Source organism: Saccostrea echinata, unplaced genomic scaffold, assembly GCF_033153115.1.
Source record: "Saccostrea echinata isolate AGI-Se365-2 ecotype Australia unplaced genomic scaffold, CSIRO_AGI_Sech_v1 ptg000025l, whole genome shotgun sequence".
Classification (NCBI taxonomy): domain Eukaryota; kingdom Metazoa; phylum Mollusca; class Bivalvia; order Ostreida; family Ostreidae; genus Saccostrea; species Saccostrea echinata.
In genome coordinates, this window is record NW_026889774.1 from 21,757,622 (window position 1) to 21,777,791 (window position 20,170).

Genomic DNA, 20,170 nt, shown 5'->3' on the forward strand with positions numbered 1-20,170 from the left:
TTTTTTATTAGTTATTTTTCTTGTGTGTGTGGTGATGGGGGGGGGGGGGTCCAAAATTTAATCTTCTCAGGTTGATGATAGATATTTTAAAATATTCAAGTGATCTCCAGCTACCGTCGAATATATCTTTAAAAAACATGTCAGTAAATTGTTAAAACAACAACTGGGATCAGGTACACATATCTCAACTGATACTCTGTACATAGGGATGTGTTACGTACATGTATAAAGACGCCGCCGGTAATGGGAACTAAAAAGATTGTGTGGTTTCTTTTGAAATTATTTTAAGAAAATAAAAATCTAAAAATATGGAAAAAATATCGTTTGTCTATTGGTAAATGAAATAATTCAGAATCAAACAATAGTTCAACAAAATATAAAGGTTTTCAAAATGTTTTGATCTTGATTTTGTCTACCTTTTCCCAAACGGTTTCAAATATTTTTTTTTTCCAAAAAGTTTTGGCATAGTATCTGTAAGATTCTTCCCTGGAAATGTTACGAAAACATTTTTAAAGTTTCCAAAACATTGTAAATAAACATATTTTACAAATGTTGCGAGAACATTGGCCCTAAATTTAAAAAAATACCATACTTTAAAAAAAGCATTAAATGGTATAAACAACATGATTTCATTTGATATCGTTTCAAATAATGTCTTTAAAAACATTTTAAATTTCATCTTAGCTTTATCTATTTAATGTGGCAAGGTGGAAATTTGAAATTTAAGTTGACCTGTTAACGTAGTCAATGTGGAATGTCTTTTAAACACTTTTACAGCATGAAAAATTTAATATTTGCAAATTAAATAATATTTAGTATTTATTAGCTCACCTGAGCCGAAGGCTCAAGTGAGCTTTTCTGATCACATTTTGTCCGTCGTCCGTCCGTCCGTCTGTCCGTCTGTCCGTCTGTCTGTCCGTCTGTCTGTCCGTCCGTCTGTAAACTTTTCACATTTTTGACTTCTTCTCAAGAACCACTGGGCCAATTTTGACCAAACTTGGTACAAAGCATCCTTGGGTGAAGGGGAATTTAAATTGTTAAAATGAAGGGCAAAGTCCCCTCACAAGGGGAGATAATCAAGAGAAGACAAAAATAGGGTGGGGTCATTAAAAAATCTTCTTCTCAAGAACCACAGGGCCAGTAAAGCTGAAACTTATATGGAAGCATCCTGGGGTAGTGTAGATTCTAAATTGTTCAAATCATGACCCCCGGGGGTAGGGTGGGGCCACAATGTGGAATCAATGTTTTACATAGAAATATATAGGAAAAATCTTTAAAAATCTTCTTCTCAAGAACCACTGGGCCAGAAAAGCTGAAACTTAAGTGGAAGCATCCTGGGATAGTGTAGATTCTAAATTGTAAAAATCATGACCCCCAGGGGTAGGGCGGGGCCACAATAGGGAATCCAAGTTTTACATTGAAATATATAGGAAAAATCTTTAAAAATCTTCTCAAGAACCACTGGGCCAGAAAAGCTGAAACTTATGTGGAAGCATCCTGGGGTAGTGTAGATTCTAAATTGTTCAAATCATGACCCCCGGGGGTAGGGCGGGGCAACAATAGGGAATCCAAGTTTTACATTGAAATATATAGGAAAAATCTTTAAAAATCTTCTTCTCAAGAACCACTGGGCCAGAAAAGCTGAAACTTATGTGGAAGCATCCTCAAGTAGTGTACACTCTAAATTGTTCAAATCATGACCCAGGGGATAGGGCGGGGCAACAATAGGGAATCCAAGTTTTACATTGAAATATATAGGAAAAATCTTTAAAAATCTTCTCAAGAACCACTGGACCAGAAAAACTGAAACTTATGTGGAAGCATCCTGGGGTAGTGTAGATTCTAAATTGTTCAAATCATGGCCCCTGGGGGGAGGGTGGGGCCACAATAGGTATTACAAGGGGGGAGTCTGGTAATGAACAGCATGGCCAAAGTTACTCAGGTGAGCGATGTGGCCCATGGGCCTCTTGTTTACAGTATTATTTAAAGTTTGTCATGTACCTAACTATGTAACACCACATATAATATTACGCACTGGTCGGGTATATAAGAAAATCGATAATTGAGTTTCATTGAGATTTGTAGTCTGTGTATACACAGTAAACAGGTAAACATAAATTCAGACATCCATATCATTGTAGACAAATTAACAATTTTGATAGTACAATAATATATAGCGGGAATATTTGGGACTTTCGTGGGAATAATTTTTTTCTAATTAAAATAAATGAATAAAATCGATTACTTTCATCATCGAGTACATGTACTTTGCATAGACGAAGAAATTGTCTAACTTTGAAACGTTAAGATGAAAAATAAGTTAAACGTGTTTATATTTTGAAAATTAGTAAGTTCGGTTTATTTCCAAATGTTGCATACATGGTATATATATACACATCATACTTTCAGTAAAATTTACTTTACAAGCTGTTCTTTGACGTTACATGTATATATATTTGAAATGTCAAATACATGCTGATTTTCTTACCCATTTCGTTTTTTTTTTCCTTCTCTGCTTAACGTATACATGGATGTGTAGGAAGTTTATAGCTTAAGTTATAACATTTCTCTTACCCGTAACATTTTGTATAAATTTGCTTTTATGATTTTGTTGCATATATAACCTGAAATAATAATTATAAATTTTATACATTGATGTTTAAAAAGTTGAACATGGAATATTTCAGATTCTGATTCAAAACAACTACCCGTAAAACGTAAAGTTTTTACTGCACATGTGCTAGCTTGAGCCTTTGTAAATTTTGTAAACAAATATGAAATCAAATACCTAAAATTTTTATTAAAAAGGAGAGAAAGAAAGTCTTAGAAAGAAAAACACGTCCGTGGTCTTCACACAGCAGTTATGATTGTCTCCCGGCTTTAATTCTACAAACTCTCGTATCAAACACTATAAATAAATCAAATACATATTTAAAAAAAAAAATTTGAATTAAATTTTGGTCAAATGTTAACCAAATACTTTATAAAGGTAATATATCAAATACTGTAATAAGAAATTAAAGAGACAACACCGCGGGCGTTTGATTTTCTCGGCAGGCGTGCTCCATGCCGCAGGCAAACTTTAAAACTAATAAAAACTCCAATCAGTGCTTCTTAAATTATAAATTGTGTATCAAACTGAGAAATTATACATGTATAAATATAAAAACACAAGTGAATAAGTTTTATTTCATTTCCTTTACAAAATATTTAGAAGTCCCGAAACGTGTTAGCCCAAGTCCCGAAACGTGTTAACCCAAGTCCCGAAACGTGTTGTCAGGTCCCGAAACGTCGGGGTCCCGAAACATCGCGGTCCCGAAACATCCATAATTCCATTAGTGTCGCTGTCCGGAATTTGATTTTACCCGGAGTGTTTTTATAAGACAATTTCTCTTTCAAAAATGCCTTCAGTATGTATGCATATTTTAAATGTAACGTCAAGCGGATTGATACGTTTCTGACGTACGTTATTGTGACGTAGGCAACCCAGGTTATACGATATAACCGAATTTTTCTATCCAATCAAATGGCTCGTTACAATCAGAATTAAATTATATTTATGGAAAGAAACAAACATTTCATAAAACTTCATTTTACGACTTGTTTCCAGGACTCATAAGTCTACCCATCCTTTTTTAAAGAATAATTGTTAAAAAAAAAAAAAACAATAAACTTTTTTATGCTCCCGAAATAGAATTCAGGGGCTTATAGTTTTTGGTCTGTTCATCTTTCTATCTAGTTGTCCCAAAAAACTCTAATCTTCTCCATAACTTTTGATTGGTTGTAACCAGGGCTTTCATATATTTCATATATGTATTCTTTGTGACAAGACCATTCTTTGGGTACTACTGAACATTTTTGTTTGCAGGTCAACGACCTTTAGTTAGAGTTTGACATTTTTTGTGGAAGATTCTAAGCGTCTCGATGAGCTATTTTATGGAGACTTCAGTGTTTCAAACACATTTGGTTTTAAAAGTTGGAAATAAAAACAAGCTAATTCAGAGGATTTGTGAAAAAGGAAGAGAGTGGAATCACTGGGGGAAAAAAATTGTAGACGGAGAAAGAAAAAAGATCAACATTGACCTTTCAGCTTTTGGCCTTAAAGTCAATAGGTGTCTTTTTAACATTAAAGAAATTCATGACCAAAAGTTTCATTAGTTACAGAAAAACTAAAATTATTATTTAATGTAAAATTTAACACTGTAAAAGATACCCATTTATTCTACCATAAGCATTATCTCAGTCATTATCAGAGGGACCTTTGATAAGGTGACCTCTACATTTAAAGACATATTCCACTTTTCTTGTGTAAAAAATATGTTGTCTAAAAGTTGAAAAATCAGCTCAGGTCAATACAATCACAAAAAATATATTTGCAATATATATTTCTGACCTTGACCTGTTACCTTTTTACCTCAAAATCAAAAAGGGGGTCTCCTTTAGGCCATAAGGAGTTGTGATATATATTTTCATTGCAAAAGTTCAAAGACTTCTTAAGATATTGCCGGTGTAAAGACGAATAATGACCCTCATAGAATAATGACTGGGGGTCATTTTTCGCTGTCGAATAATGATCCACGGTCATTATTCAACGTCGAAAAATCACCCTTTTGCCCGTAGAAAAGTGTCATCACCCTAAAAATCTGCATACCCCATGTGAGGAAAAATGGCCCCCGTAGAATAATGACCCCTTGTGGATTAAACCGGATAAATATGAAAATTTTAGGGCAAAATAAAAATAATAAATCAAGAGACCCGTTGGTCAAAATGCTCACTTGAGCTAAATTGGGAATAAATCGATGATATGTTGATCTCATTAAGGTCTTCCGCTCCAGCGGGAGACCTTCTACTGATTCTGATGGTTAAGATTATTAAGGTCTTCCGTCACAACGGAAGACCTTCTACTGATTCTGATGGTTAAGATTATTATTCTTTTTTTTTTCTTCTCCTTTCTAGACGCCAACTTTGGGGCCTCATATCTCGCTCATTTCTCAACGGATTTTGCTCAAATTTGCAGGGTTTATAGACGTTACAAAACTCTATCAGAATGTTGTCAAACATGTCAAAAATCCACTTCCGCTTTTGAGTTATCTCCCTTTAAATGAAAATTTAGGACTCTTCATTTCCGGATAAAGGCTCCGAGACTACAAAAGCTGGAGTAGAAATTCTACCGAATTTAAATAAAAGAAGCATTGAAGTTGTGCACATCTATTTTTGTTTTTTGATTTCTGTGTTCAAAATGGCGCTAGATAGGGGTAAAAAATTAGAACGCCTAAAAGCGCGAAAATTTACACATATTTTCCTATGTATCTTTTAAACTAAAAATATTTTGTTAAGACATGTTGAATAAAAGTTGTGCACAATTTAAAGGTCTTTCATTTGGCACCTCCAAAAAGGGGCTGGTCCCTTAAATTAGGGATCTAGGGTCCTTGAAAGTTTTCGTTTTATAACTCAAAAACGGTAAATATTTCGATATAGCTGTCGCTAAAAAAGTTGTTCTTTAACATATTATTGATCTCGTGAACTTGTTATTTTGTTCGAGTCTTTTTTAATAAATGAGCTAGAAGCTTGACCCATATACAGATAACTAGTTTCATTAGACAAGTGAAGGTGAAATCTTTATGCGCATAACTGAAATAAACTTGCTATAAATGATAAACCTATCCAAAATAAATACTAATACTACTTTAAAATAAGTTTTTACGTGTTCTGTGGTTTCATTCCAAATTATTGAGTCACACATTTTCAATACGTCTCGGGGTTTGTTTTTGTTTATAATTACGTAACCGGCCATCCCCCGATCACGCGTGACCTAGATCCAGTGATCAATGGCCATACACTAAACAGGCATTGCCGTTCTAAATCTATTTTGCAAACTCAACTATGTACGGATAATTGTTTGGTTTTTTTTTAGTCAAATCGGATCTTTCAAATTATGTCATCTTTTCTATGTTGGTCATGTTGGTGATATACTTATTAAATTATTGTGGCCGAAATTACAAGAGATCCATTGCGTGTGAACCAGCGACCTGCGTTCGTAAACAAAACATCTTTTCGTCGTTTAATGTTGAAACATACACTATATTAAATTTTAAAGAAAAAGTTAGCAAAAAATAAATCAGTTTTTAACTGCATTTAACTGCGTTTCACATATACCCGGGTTTTGTGTTTGTTTACAATTAATATGTAACCTAATTATGTAGCCGAGGAAGCAGCTATTAGTGCTCATACACAAAACATTGTCGTTCTATATTCATTTTTGCTGACACAATGATTTACGGAAAATTATTTTTTAAATCATACCGGATCATTCAATTAAATCATTTATTCTTATCTTAATTTGATTTAATTTAAATCCAAAACATTTTATTAAGGACGTATAAAGGTCCCCGATTTCATGAATCCTAATCTTTAAACTGCATACATGTATATTTCTCAATTATGTGTTATTATGTGTTTAATTTCGGAGATTCATTGCGTGTGGTTAATTCTGCAGATAATTCTAACTTGACACACAAGGTTTAGACAAAGAATTCAAAAGAGATATATTTTGAAAAAAATAAGATGCATTGCTAAACACTTTTACATTATTTTCTTTTTAAAATAGCTATCTTTATGATTACACCAACTTTTAACATGCCATGTGAAAAACTCTGTCGACTATAGTTTTGTAACTCCAGCATATGACAAGTACATGTGCTTTTTATTAAACACCCAATTTTCCATTGACGCCCACAAAATCTACCTAGCTTAAGATCGATAACATACCGCCCGACAATCATACAAAAATAAAACAATAGCTGCTGATTTGATTGACAGGCCAGCAATCTGCGCTACCTGATACTGTAGTCTGAGTTTGCATGTTTTGAAAGCAATTACACGTACCTGGTCACGCATCAAACGCTTTCATGTACCGCTTGAAAAGTCGCTTTGTATACACTCTGGTAAAAACTTATATATTTGTTGGTAATTATGTTTCACAAAATAATTGAGAGAAGAGAATTAAACTTTGATTTCATTATTTTTATTTTCACTGCTGTTTTGTACACTGTACTTGTACGCGATATGTCGTCCAAGATAACTGTACAGCTTTCCGAAGAAAAAAAAAACTGGCGGCTATTCGAGCCCCTTTTCGCCTTCAATGTCCTCTTCAAAACACACCTGTTTACAGAGAAGAGATCATAATATTCAATAAAATATTTCATATTATATGTAATCTGATTTTGTATGTATAAGTATCTGAAAGGCTATATTGTGCTGAATTTTTTAAAATACATGTTTTATGTAATACATATTTTTTAGCATACGATAAAATATCGCCAACACTATAAGCTTAATTATTTCTAATGTCCAGAACTGTGTAACGTAAATGTCATGCATTTAAGAAGTATGTTAACTTTTTATAATTTAATTACACTTGCACGCGCGGTTCAAAAAAAAATGTACAAGGAGTACATATACATGGACTTGAATATAACAAACTTATTAGCACATCTAATGATGAAAATAAAAATAATTGATAATACACTTTTACAACTTCATTTCAATGATAAGTTATTCTTAAACTTTACTTCAAATGTCAGAAAGGCCAGCACAGCCAAACTACTGTTAATTGTCTCTGTTTTAATTACAATGTCAATCACAATAACTTTTTTCTTTAGATCCCTTCATTTCTTATTTGTACATAGTTACATGAAATCCATGCACGGCGCTACACCTGTCAATCAAAATTGTAAACTTCTGGTGCCACGGAAGCATTTCCCCTGTGGTGTAAAATATTCTTTAGGTCAATTCTAATTTTACGCTTTTATAGATACAGTGTAATATTTCGAAACAACGTTTTAATTAAGGCTGAAGATGCATGCTGTGAATTTATCAAACCTGCAGTCCTAATTGACGATCCGTTCTTACATGTATATTATAATTAATCAGTGAGTCCAGTATTTGTGACAAATTTTGATTGAGATTTCACTTTCCCTTTAGGATAAAACGATTCATTAAATAGATTATTCATATGAGATGGATAGCTGTACTACATATAAATGTATACTTTTCACTTTGTAACAAGAATCTGTCATTGACAATTAAAAGTGAAGAGTTTAGGTAAAAGACTTTGACAAATGACAAGTTATTCCTTCTTAGTCACTATATAGCTTAAAGCTATATGGTCGTGCCCCCCCCCCACCCCCCGCAATTATGTTTTTATTATTTTTTTTTTTTTTGATTAGATATCAAAAAAATTTGATTGTTTGTGCCCCGTCCCAGAAAAAAATGAAATTGCGTTCTACAGGCTTAAGTCAGAACATGATTTTCATAATGATAATACATTTATCAAAATGTTTCTACCCCTACGATTCGTAGTAGTGGTTTCGAATACCACCACGTCGCCCGCGTGGCGCAGTGGTGTGAGTGTTTGCTCTAGAGTCGCAGAGTAAGGAGTTAATCTTTACGTCGGGGGTTCGACTCCCTCTGCGGGACGTGGAGACCGGTCCTTTGCATGAGACCGTATAAACCGAGGTCCCGTGTAGCAGTAGATGCTGGGACGAAAGAGATCCCTCACTGCTCAATGGCCTTGAGTGTCGAGTATAGGTCTGAATTTGCAGCCCTCCACCGGCAAGTGGTGGCGTTTCCATATGAGTGAAAATTCTCGAGAGGGACGTTAAACAACACACAAACAAACAAACTATTCCACTACGGGACGTGGAGACTGGTCCTTCGGATGAGACCGTATAAACCGAGGTCCCGTGTAGCAGTAGGTCCTGGGATGAAAAAAATCCCTCACTGCTCAATGGCCTTGAGTGTGGAATTTACAGCCCTCCACCGGCAAGTGGTGGTTTTTCCATATGAGTGAAAAATCTCGACGGGGACGTTAACACACAAACAAACAAACAATTTCACTACAGAACGTGGAGTATGGTCCTTCGGATGAGGCCGTATAAACCGAGGTCCCGTTTAGCAGTAGGTGCCGGCATGAAAAGAAATCCCCCACTGCTCAATGGCCTTGAGTGTCGAGTATAGGTCTGAATTTGCAGCCCTCCACCGGCAAATGCTGGCAGCTCAAGGGACGTTAAACAACAAACAGACAAACAAACATTTTTGTGTCGCCTGCAGAGCAGAGCAGCACTTAGCGATCAATTTACCTGGCGTCTGTCTTGCTGTCCGTCCGTCTGTCACACCTTATATCTCGAGAAATGTAAGAGGTATGGGTTTGATAATTTGCACATATAGCTTGACACTATGGCTTTTGTATTTTTCCATGGCTTCCGACCTAGATATCCTTGAACTTGAACTTTGACCTACTTTTCAAAATAACCAATAATGCCGATATACAACTTCTTTTTGATATTTATGAGGGAAGTCTATGCTATTTAGAATGTGCACTGTTTGTCATAAAACATTTTGAAAAATACCAGCGTTACAGTTCACTTGACCTTTGACCTATTTTGTGAAATATACTTCGGAGGGTTAAATTTAACTTATGTCTTTTGAAATTACAGAGGCAGGGTTTAATAATTAACAGCTATACATGTTTATGATCTCATGACAATGTATTTTGACACTGTATGAAATAAAGAAACCACAAAAACTGAAATTTAAGTACTATGAAAATACAACGGGATCGGTATTCCAAAATGGATGGTGTAGACTGACAATTGCTGATATGAAAGACTGAAGCCTCTTTCGAAGGATTGTCGAAATCACGTACTTAAATAATTTATATATAATTATTTATAATAAATTTATTCAAATTTCATTAATATCCATTTTAGCTTTCAGGGGTTAAGGATTTGCATTTCTATTTGATTGTTAGATTCTATCGCAGTCTTACTATCCCTGGATTGTTTTGTTTTGTTTTTGTTTTTTTGGCATGAACTATATTCAATGCCTTAGCAAATAAATAGCTGATAACTTTTAGACTTAGTTACATCTTTAATGAAGCTAAAAGCAGGCGACACATGCGTTCCTGGGAACACTCTAGTTCTGTAAGAAATCAGCAAAGACAATTAAGCAGAGATTTTTGATGAATAAAATGGTTTTTTTTAAACCTTTTTTTATAACGCTGACTATATATACATGTATGGTCTGCGTTATAAAACATGATGTGATAGGGTAACGTAATGCACCTTGTACACGTACTCAAAGATGCCGACGTTTTTCAATATCGAAATTGGACATAAAACATATATACAATAAAATTTGAAGCCAGCGAGTTAAAAGTAATAAATTACAACTATATGGAAACGAAATGAAACAAGAGGCCCATGGGCCACATCGCTCACCTGAGTAACTTTGGCCATGCTGTTCATTACCAGACTCCCCCCTTGTAATACCTATTGTGGCCCCACCCTCCCCCCAGGGGCCATGATTTGAACAATTTAGAATCTACACTACCCCAGGATGCTTCCACATAAGTTTCAGCTTTTCTGGTCCAGTGGTTCTTGAGAAGAAGATTTTTAAAGATTTTTCCTATATATTTCAATGTAAAACTTGGATTCCCTATTGTGGCCCCGCCCTACCCCCGGAGGTCATGATTTTTACAATTTAGAATCTACACTACCCCAGGATGCTTCCACATAAGTTTCAGCTTTTCTGGTCCAGTGGTTCTTGAGAAGAAGATTTTTAAAGATTTTTCCTATATATTTCAATGTAAAACTTGGATTCCCTATTGTGGCCCCGCCCTACCCCCGGGGGTCATGATTTGAACAATTTAGAATCTACACTACCCCAGGATGCTTCCACATAAGTTTCAGCTTTTCTGGTCCAGTGGTTCTTGAGAAGAAGATTTTAAAAGATTTTTCCTATATATATTTCAATGTAAAACTTGGATTCCCTATTGTGGCCCCGCCCTACCCCCGGGGGTCATGATTTGAACAATTTAGAATCTACACTATCCCAGGATGCTTCCACGTAAGTTTCAGCTTTTCTGGTCCAGTGGTTCTTGAGAAGAAGATTTTTAAAGATTTTTCCTATATATTTCAATGTAAAACTTGGATTCCCTATTGTGGCCCCGCCCTACCCCCGGGAGTCATGATTTGAACAATTTAGAATCTACACTACCCCAGGATGCTTCCAAATCAGTTTCAGCTTTTCTGGCTCAGTGGTTCTTGAGAAGAAGATTTTTAAAGATTTTTCCTATATATTTCAATGTAAAACTTGGATTCCCTATTGTGGCCCCGCCCTACCCCCGGGGGTCATGATTTTTACAATTTAGAATCTACACTACCCCAGGATGCTTCCACATAAGTTTCAGCTTTTCTGGCCCAGTGGTTCTTGAGAAGAAGATTTTTAAAGATTTTTCCTATATATTTCAATGTAAAACTTGGATTCCCTATTGTGGCCCCGCCCTACCCCCGGGAGTCATGATTTGAACAATTTAGAATCTACACTACCCCAGGATGCTTCCAAATCAGTTTCAGCTTTTCTGGCTCAGTGGTTCTTGAGAAGAAGATTTTTAAAGATTTTTCCTATATATTTCAATGTAAAACTTGGATTCCCTATTGTGGCCCCGCCCTAACCCCGGGGGTCATGATTTTTACAATTTAGAATCTACACTACCCCAGGATGCTTGCACATAAGTTTCAGCTTTTCTGGCCCAGTGGTTCTTGAGAAGAAGATTTTTAAAGATTTTTCCTATATATTTCAATGTAAAACTTGGATTCCCTATTGTGGCCCCGCCCTACCCCCGGGGGTCATGATTTTTACAATTTAGAATCTACACTACCCCAGGATGCTTGCACATAAGTTTCAGCTTTTCTGGCCCAGTGGTTCTTGAGAAGAAGATTTTTAAAGATTTTTCCTATATATTTCAATGTAAAACTTGGATTCCCTATTGTGGCCCCGCCCTACCCCCGGGGGTCATGATTTTTACAATTTAGAATCTACACTATCCCAGAATGCTTCCACGTAAGTTTCAGCTTTTCTGGCCCAGTGGTTCTTGAGAAGAAGATTTTTTAAGTTTTTTCCTATATATTTCTATGTAAAACATTGATTCCACATTGTGGCCCCGCCCTACCCCCGGGGGTCATAGAATCTACACTACCCCAGGATGCTTCCATATAAGTTTCAGCTTTACTGGCCCTGTGGTTCTTGAGAAGAAGATTTTTTAATGACCCCACCCTATTTTTGTCTTCTCTTGATTATCTCCCCTTGTGAGGGGACTTGGCCCTTCATTTTAACAATTTAAATTCCCCTTTACCCAAGGATGCTTTGTACCAAGTTTGGTCAAAATTGGCCCTGTGGTTCTTGAGAAGAAGTCAAAAATGTGAAAAGTTTACAGACAGACGGACGGACGGACGACGGACAAAATGTGATCAGAAAAGCTCACTTGAGCCTTCGGCTCAGGTGAGCTAAAAAAACATGTGTAAACTTGTCAAGTTGGAAACACTCAGAATGGGTATTGTTGGTATCATACAGACTGTGTCATGGCCTTGACTCAAGTTCAACGTCACTAAGAACAAGATGCTTTTACTGGATGTGTGGTCTGAAAGAACATGTGTTAACTTGTCAAGTCGGTAACACAGATAGGTTTGCGTCATAACCAGAGTGTGTCATGGCTTGACGCAAGGTCATCTGGACAAGTTCAAGGTCACAAAATAGAAAGTGTACATTATTTTATTGTCTTTCTACTGGCGAAGCATTGCAAGTTGATAGTCCCTTAAAAGATTATTTATCATCTTAGAATATGGCATGACCTTGACTCAAGGTTACTGCTCCAACGGAAGACCTATTCGTTGCTCTGCAACGAGCTCGGCTCTAGTTCTTATTATTCTTTTTTTTTTTCCTAGACGCCAACTTTGAGACCTCATATCTTGCTCATTTCTCAACGGGTTTATCTCAAATTTGCAGGATTTATAGACGTTACAAAACTCTATCAGAATGCTCTCAAACATTTCAAAAATCCACTTCCGCTTTTTGGTTATCTCCCTTTAAATGAAAATTTAGTAGGCTTCATTTCCAGACAAAGGCTCATAGACTACAAAAGCTGGAGTAGAAATTCTACCGAATTTAATTAATAGAAGCACTGAAGTTGTGCACATCGGTTTTTGTTTTTCAAATTCTGTATTCAAAATGGCACTAGAGAGGGGTCAAAAATTAGAACGCCTAAAAGAGCGAAAATTTACACATATTTTCCTTTTTATCTTCTAAACTAAAAATATTTTGATAAAACATGTAGAATAAAAGTTGTGCACAATTTTAAGGCCTTTCATTTGACATCACTAAAAAGGGTCTGGCTCCTAAAATTAGGGATCTGGGGCCCTTTAAAGTTTTTGCTTTATAACTCAAAAACGGTAAATATTTCAAAATAGCTGCCGTAATCAAAGTTGTTAATTAACATCTTATTGATCTCAAGAAAACGTTATTTTGTTTGAGTCTTGTGTTCTAAATGAACTAGAAGCATAACACATATACAGGTAAGTGTTTTCATTCAGCAAGTAAACAAGAGCTGTTCACGCGTGTAATTAAAATAAACTTACTATAAATAATAAACCTAGCTACATTAGATTCTAATATTTTTTTAAAATCAGGTTCTTGAAGTATTTTGTGCTTTATTTCCAAATTATTTACTGACAACTTTCCCTTTTATTTCGTTTGTTTTCAATTTGGATAAACCAGTCTACTAAACAGGGGATAAAAGATAACCTTTTCTTCTTATCATATAAAATCAAACAATAAGGTTAGAAAACTAGAGCAGAGCTCGTTGCAAAGCAACGAGTAGGTCTTCCGTTGGAGCTGCGAACAGGAAGAAGTGACCTTGAGTCAAGGTCATGCCACATTCTAAGGTTATAAGCAATCTTGTAAGGGGTATCAACTTGCAATGTCTCACCAGTAGAAAGACAGTTAAGGAATGTTGTTTCTCCGTTGATGACCTTGAACTCGTTCAAATGACCTTGCATCAAACCATGACACACTCTGGTTATAAGCAAACCCCATCTTTGTGTTACCGACTCGACAAGTTAACACATGTTCTTTCAGACCATTCATCCAGTCAAAACATTCTTTCCTTAGTGACCCTAAATTTAATCAACATGGCCGTAGGAACCGAGGGAGGGGGGGGGTGCCCCCAATAATTTTGCCGATATATAGATTACTATAGTAGACATAGATACTATAGCTTGTGCCACCTCGATAGAAACGTCTGATAACCTTCTTTTTTTTGCTTGTCAAGGAATTTTTGGTAGTTGGTGACCTTTTTTTTGTTTGTCAGGAAATTTATGGTAGTAGTGCCCCCTCAACTGTCAACTGAAAATGTATGGCTGTCCCCCCCCCCCCCAAAAAAAAAACCCTCTGAATTTGCTTCCTATGGAGCTGATCAAGGCAATGATACACTCTGTATGATATTAGCGATACCCTTTTGTGTGTTTCGCAGTTGACAAGTTCACAGTTTGCATTTATTGCATGATAGTGAGGGAGACATGAAGATTTCTTCGCCCATAAAAAATCATATTCCCCGAGGGCAACTTGAAGATTTCTTCGCCCATGAAAAATCATACTCCCCGAAGGCAACGCCCGAGAGAAATATGATTTTTCATTTGCGAAGAAATCTTTATGTCTCCCTCACTATTATGCAATAAATTGTTTATAATACCGAATTAACCAAAATGCAGGAATTACAAAGGAGATCCAATGAATAAAGCAAACATGCATTTGATGAGAACGATATGAAAGAGATGTAAGTTACAGGTACACCAATAGCCTCGTTTCATTAAAAAAAAAATCCTACGTGACAAGTTTGTGTGATCACACCAGTAACATTCAAACACCATTACATTTTTACACATTCAAATCGACACAATCAATCAACGATAATATGCTGACGGTGCGACCGTTGGGCGAGTGCATTGTTCACTTAATTTTAAGATCCACCTCTTCAAACAGCACGAGACATTTGGAACGTCTAGACTGTGACGTCTCATGACGTATGTTAGCTGTATTTCCATAAACGAATTTTGAAAAGTGCAAACATTTTAATAAAGAACGTTTAATCTAATATCTGTATGCAATTCCATTAATTAAGGTGATTTTTTGGGGTGAATTTTTAGTTGTTGTTACCACGCGAACGAAGTTAGCAGCGTCGCTATAAACAATCTAACTCCTCACTCGTTTAATTGTGACGTCACAATCGTGAAACACGACGTTTTGTTGCAGGGCAAAAATGATGGACACGTGACATTCTCGGCCAATCAAATTCTATTTTACTAGTGATTTTTCACTTGTAAGCTAGTTTTCACAGAGGTATAATAAACGTTTTTTTAGACCATACATCGAAATAAATTATCATAATTTCTATAGTCGTAATTTATTAGGTTCAACTCACTGCTTTAAAGGATCATTGTAAATGTTTTATGCCCAATTTGGATACTGAACAACATGTGATTTTTGAAACACTGATGCCCCCATATGGCATCTTATGGCAAAAGTTAAAAGTTTCTCAAATGCAAGTCAAACTCCATGGTCAAGATCAAAAGATAAAAAAAAAATGTTATTACCCAAATAAAGGTCTTGAACAAAGAATATACTGTGAAATATATACTTGTATGAAAGCCACAGCAGCAACAGTTTAAAAGTTATGGCCAAGGTTAATTTCTTTAAAAGGTCAAACTCCAAGGTCAAGGGAACATAATTGTTTGTACTTGAGGGAAGGTCTTAATTGTTACAAGGAATACACATGTGGTATTAAAAAAGCCTTAGCACCAACTGTTCAAAAGTTAAAACCAAGGTTAAAGTTTTTCAAAAGTAGGACATAATCAAAGATCAAGGTAAAATGGTCAAAATTAAAGGTATACAATGACAGGCCTTGTCACAAGAAAATTACCTATGTAATATAAAAGCCCTAGTACTAGTCATTCAAAAGTTATTGTCAAGGCTAAAGTTGTTTAAAAGTTGGTCAAACTCCAAGGTCAAGGTCAAATGGTCAAACATATTTATACCCAAGGAGGAGACTTATCACAAGGGATACAGATGTGAAGTATAAAAGCCATAGCACCAACTATTCAAAAGTTTTGGCCAAGGTTATAGTTTGGTAAAATTTTGCGAAAGAGGATCAAACTCCAAGTTCAAGGTCAAGAGGTCAAATATGTTGGTACCTGAAGGAAGTCCTTGTTACTAGGAATACACATAAGAAATATGAAAGCAGTAGTTCCAACCAATCAAATTTTATGGGCATAGTTAAAGTTTTTGCGGACAAAGAGGCTAACACAGTCTAACAGACAAATAGACAGGTGGACAGGACAAAAACTGTATGCCCCCCGGATCTTCGATTACAGTAGCATAATAAAATGTCGGCGTCTTTAGGTTTTCGCATTGGCCTTAAATCTGAAAATCCAACGGATTACAAGGTGCATTACGATACGCTTTCACATCATGTTCTATAACCCAGAGCATATTGTCTGCAAAGATAAATATTTAATTCAGTATTTAATTAGCTATGCATAATTATCTATGCTGTTTTAAAAAGGAAATATAAAAAAAAATATTTATTTTATATTTTTCGATGTAGAGATATACAGAAAATGTTTTCCAATTTTAAGTCCTATCGCAATACACATTTTAAAAAAAAGTGTGTGTTGGAGGGGGGGGGGGGGTCATTACATTTTTGCTGGGATTCGCCTATGTATGATCGTAGAGAAACAAAGAGTGGGGAGGGTGCAAGCAGCATACATATTAAATACTACAACAAAAGACTATTTTCAGAAGGTCTGCCCCCCCCCCCCCCCCGTACAATCCGTACAACGGACCTGTGAGAAAAATACTGATCCTACATTCAGAGTCCCAGGGCACCAGGAAAGAGTGGCAAAAAGAGAATATCGGTTTATTTCAGTCTATAAGTCGAATCAAAATATCTTTTCCTCAAGAGTCTTCTTTCTTTGAGTTCTTCACAGTGATCGTGTGATTTATTTCATTTAATTTACGTTCTGTACTGGACTTGGAAAATGAGGACATCTTTAGGTTCCTGAGCTGGCCTTGAAGCCCGCAGAACAGATTTTCTGCTTTATGATAAATTCAAGTGATATGTAATACGGTATTAATTTTGTGTTGATTTTATTAATGTTAATTTCATCAAGAAATATGAAAAATTAATGTTTTAACTATACATAGTGAGGCATTTTTTGTGTGGAACGATTATTTTGGGGTTTTCACGATTTTTTCATATGGTACACATGATGAGTAAGTGCAATAAATATAATTTGTGGGGTCTGTCCAAAGTACCTGTTGTCAAGCCCGTAGAAAACAATTACAGTTTTTTTGGGAAGGGGGGGGGGCAAATAGAAATTTCCACAGGTACTTGTACTCGATTTTTTCCTATGGTACACATGATGAATAAGTGTAATAAATATAATTTGTGGAAAAAAATGTCCAACAAACATTGGGGTTGAATTTGGGGGGGGGGGGATCCTGTCCACAAGTACCTGTGGAAATTTCTTGATACATAAACAGAATTTAAAAGCATGTATTAGACATCTTTTGAAGGGGAGAGGGCACGGCCGTAATTAAAAGTTATATAGAGACTAGGAAGGAATGAACTGTCATTAAATTTTGGTTAAGAACTATTACCTAAACTCTTCACTTTCACATTTTCAATTACAGATTCTTGTTTTTAAAAAGCTATACATGTACATTTATATGTATCTATTAGATGCATAAATTATGTTATTAATCATTTTATCTTAAAGGAAAAGTAAAAATCTCAATCAAACTTGTTCCGCATATTATGCTCTCTGATTCATTACTCAACAGATGCTTCATATACATGTAAGAAGGGAAGACTGCAGACTGCAGGTGTGATAAATTCACAGCATGCAGCTCCAGCCTTAATTCCAACTTTGTTCCAAAATATTATTATTCAACGCGAAAAATTAGAATTAGCCGATAGAATATTTTGAATCACTTCGGAAATGCTGCCGTAACACCAGACTGAGTTCACAATATCGAGTGATTTTGATTGACAGGTGTAGCGCCGTTGTGCATGGATTTCGTGTAACTATACATGTACTGCAGATTGTGGTTGAAAATAATAAACAAACAGATCTAAAGAAAAGATATTGTATACTATACATATATTTGTTAAGAACCAGTTCATTCATGAAACGAATTTAGTCGTATTATGTGGGCCCATGTTAGATTTGACAGGTTGATTTACTAGTAGAAATTCAATGGACCACCGTCATTTAGGGTATTCCGAATCACCCCGCACATCGCGACTCTCGGTAATATACCTTACCGCTGTACCTCGCACGACACATGCACAGGTGTGACAACCAAACAGTCATTATTAGTAAGGTCTATACTTATTGCATACAACAAATAAAGAGGTAAACATAATGCGTTAACTAAAAGAATTAATTATTTTAATTCATTAACTTCCTATCCTTTTCGAAGAAAATGCCCGTGTAGAAACGTATTTCTCATCGATGTCGTGGCGTTGTTGGTGGATGAAACATGGCATATAAGGTATCGATAGAACGGCAATTTTATAAGCTTTTGTGAGTATTATTTGTTTTTTATAACACCTCAAAAATATACTAGTTATGGCCGCATTTGTAGCCCCCTACAGTTTCGAACCACGTGTGTACATGCCCCTAGCCAAATAAATTGCACACGCTACATGTATACTTGTTATATGTCAGATTATTATTTTTTTTTATAACATTGTTTTTCTTAAATGCAAGGGGTATGAAAGTAATGATTTGACAAAGCAAGAGCTATAATAAGACTATCCCGGGTCCCGGTATACACTTGATCAGTGTTGATCAATGTTCATATGTACGAGTACACGTATGCAAATAATTCGATAGCTTTTGAAGATTTCAACATACATTTTTGTAACACGCATATTTGTAATAACCACTTTATATACAAAACAAAATTTCATTCTCTTATATGGTAATATGGACGTCGTAATAGATCTGACTGAATGCTTGACATGCCTGTTTCAAAAACGTTTCCTAAGTTATCTTAAGATATGCCTAAGTTATAACTTTAGAAGTTCCTAAGATTTATCACAGCTGTATCACGAAACAAAGTTCCTAAGATTTATCACAGCTGTATCACGAAACAATCTTATCTAAAAAAAAAATTATAAGTCATTTCTTAAGTTGTGCCTTTAAGGACTAATAAAATAACATTCCCGCTCTATATACAACTCTCAGTATGGTATATATTTTTAGATTCAAAAAGAAAGGGTGCGAGGATTAGGGATTGCCCCCACTTTTAAAGGATTTGGACACAAGTATGCTTAACTTTGCGAAGTGTTTTGCTAGATCTAAGCATTCACAGACACACCCTTTCAAGCCATCTTCCCTTCCGAGCACACGATATTTGTATTTTAATTTTTAAACATTGTTCTAGGCGTTATACATTTACTTTATTTTGTTCTTATAAGGTATCTACATGTAAATAAAATTTTAAAATGAATGCTTCGTAGCGAACACATGCGAGTTTATATTTTTCAAACAATCTTTGCCAATTACTACACTGCATGTACATGCTAGTTGTTTGTGCGGTGTAGAGCAACAATGTATTTCAACATCGAGGTGCCCGCGGCTCTCTGTGGCCACGTGTATGTAAACGAGGACTGGACTACAACACTTAAAGACACAAAGCGGCAGAGACGGATGAAACTGTTTGCTATATTACAAAGACTTGAATTATAGTACATGTATATTTGAAGGAATTTTTATTTATGTTAATGTTTATTTAATTCTATAAATAATAAATGGACATTCACAAGAGTGGTGGTAAAAATAATATGTGCGTAGCATGCGTAGTAATTACAATTATTTACCGAAGCCCCCATTCAATTACAATTGCAGATGAATTAAAATACAACAACACGGGATAGAGCAATACTTTTTTTTAAATGTATTGTTGCGTGAACAGACAAAAACAGCGATTAAAATTCAAAATGATTTTTATGCACCAGTGTTTGGAATTAAGATTATAAAAGATCGGTAAAGTAATCTTACTGATTCGATATAATTAAAAACATAACTTTCCATTAATTAATAGCTCTTTGTACAAAATTGACATTATACGCGATCACAAATACTAGCTTTGTTTATGGTCACAGGTGGCTAGTACACTGGTGACCTCGATCAACAGCGTGGGATTCGCGCGTTGGGTTACATAACTAAACATCGAGCTGAACATGGAGACCGTAATATGCATACAG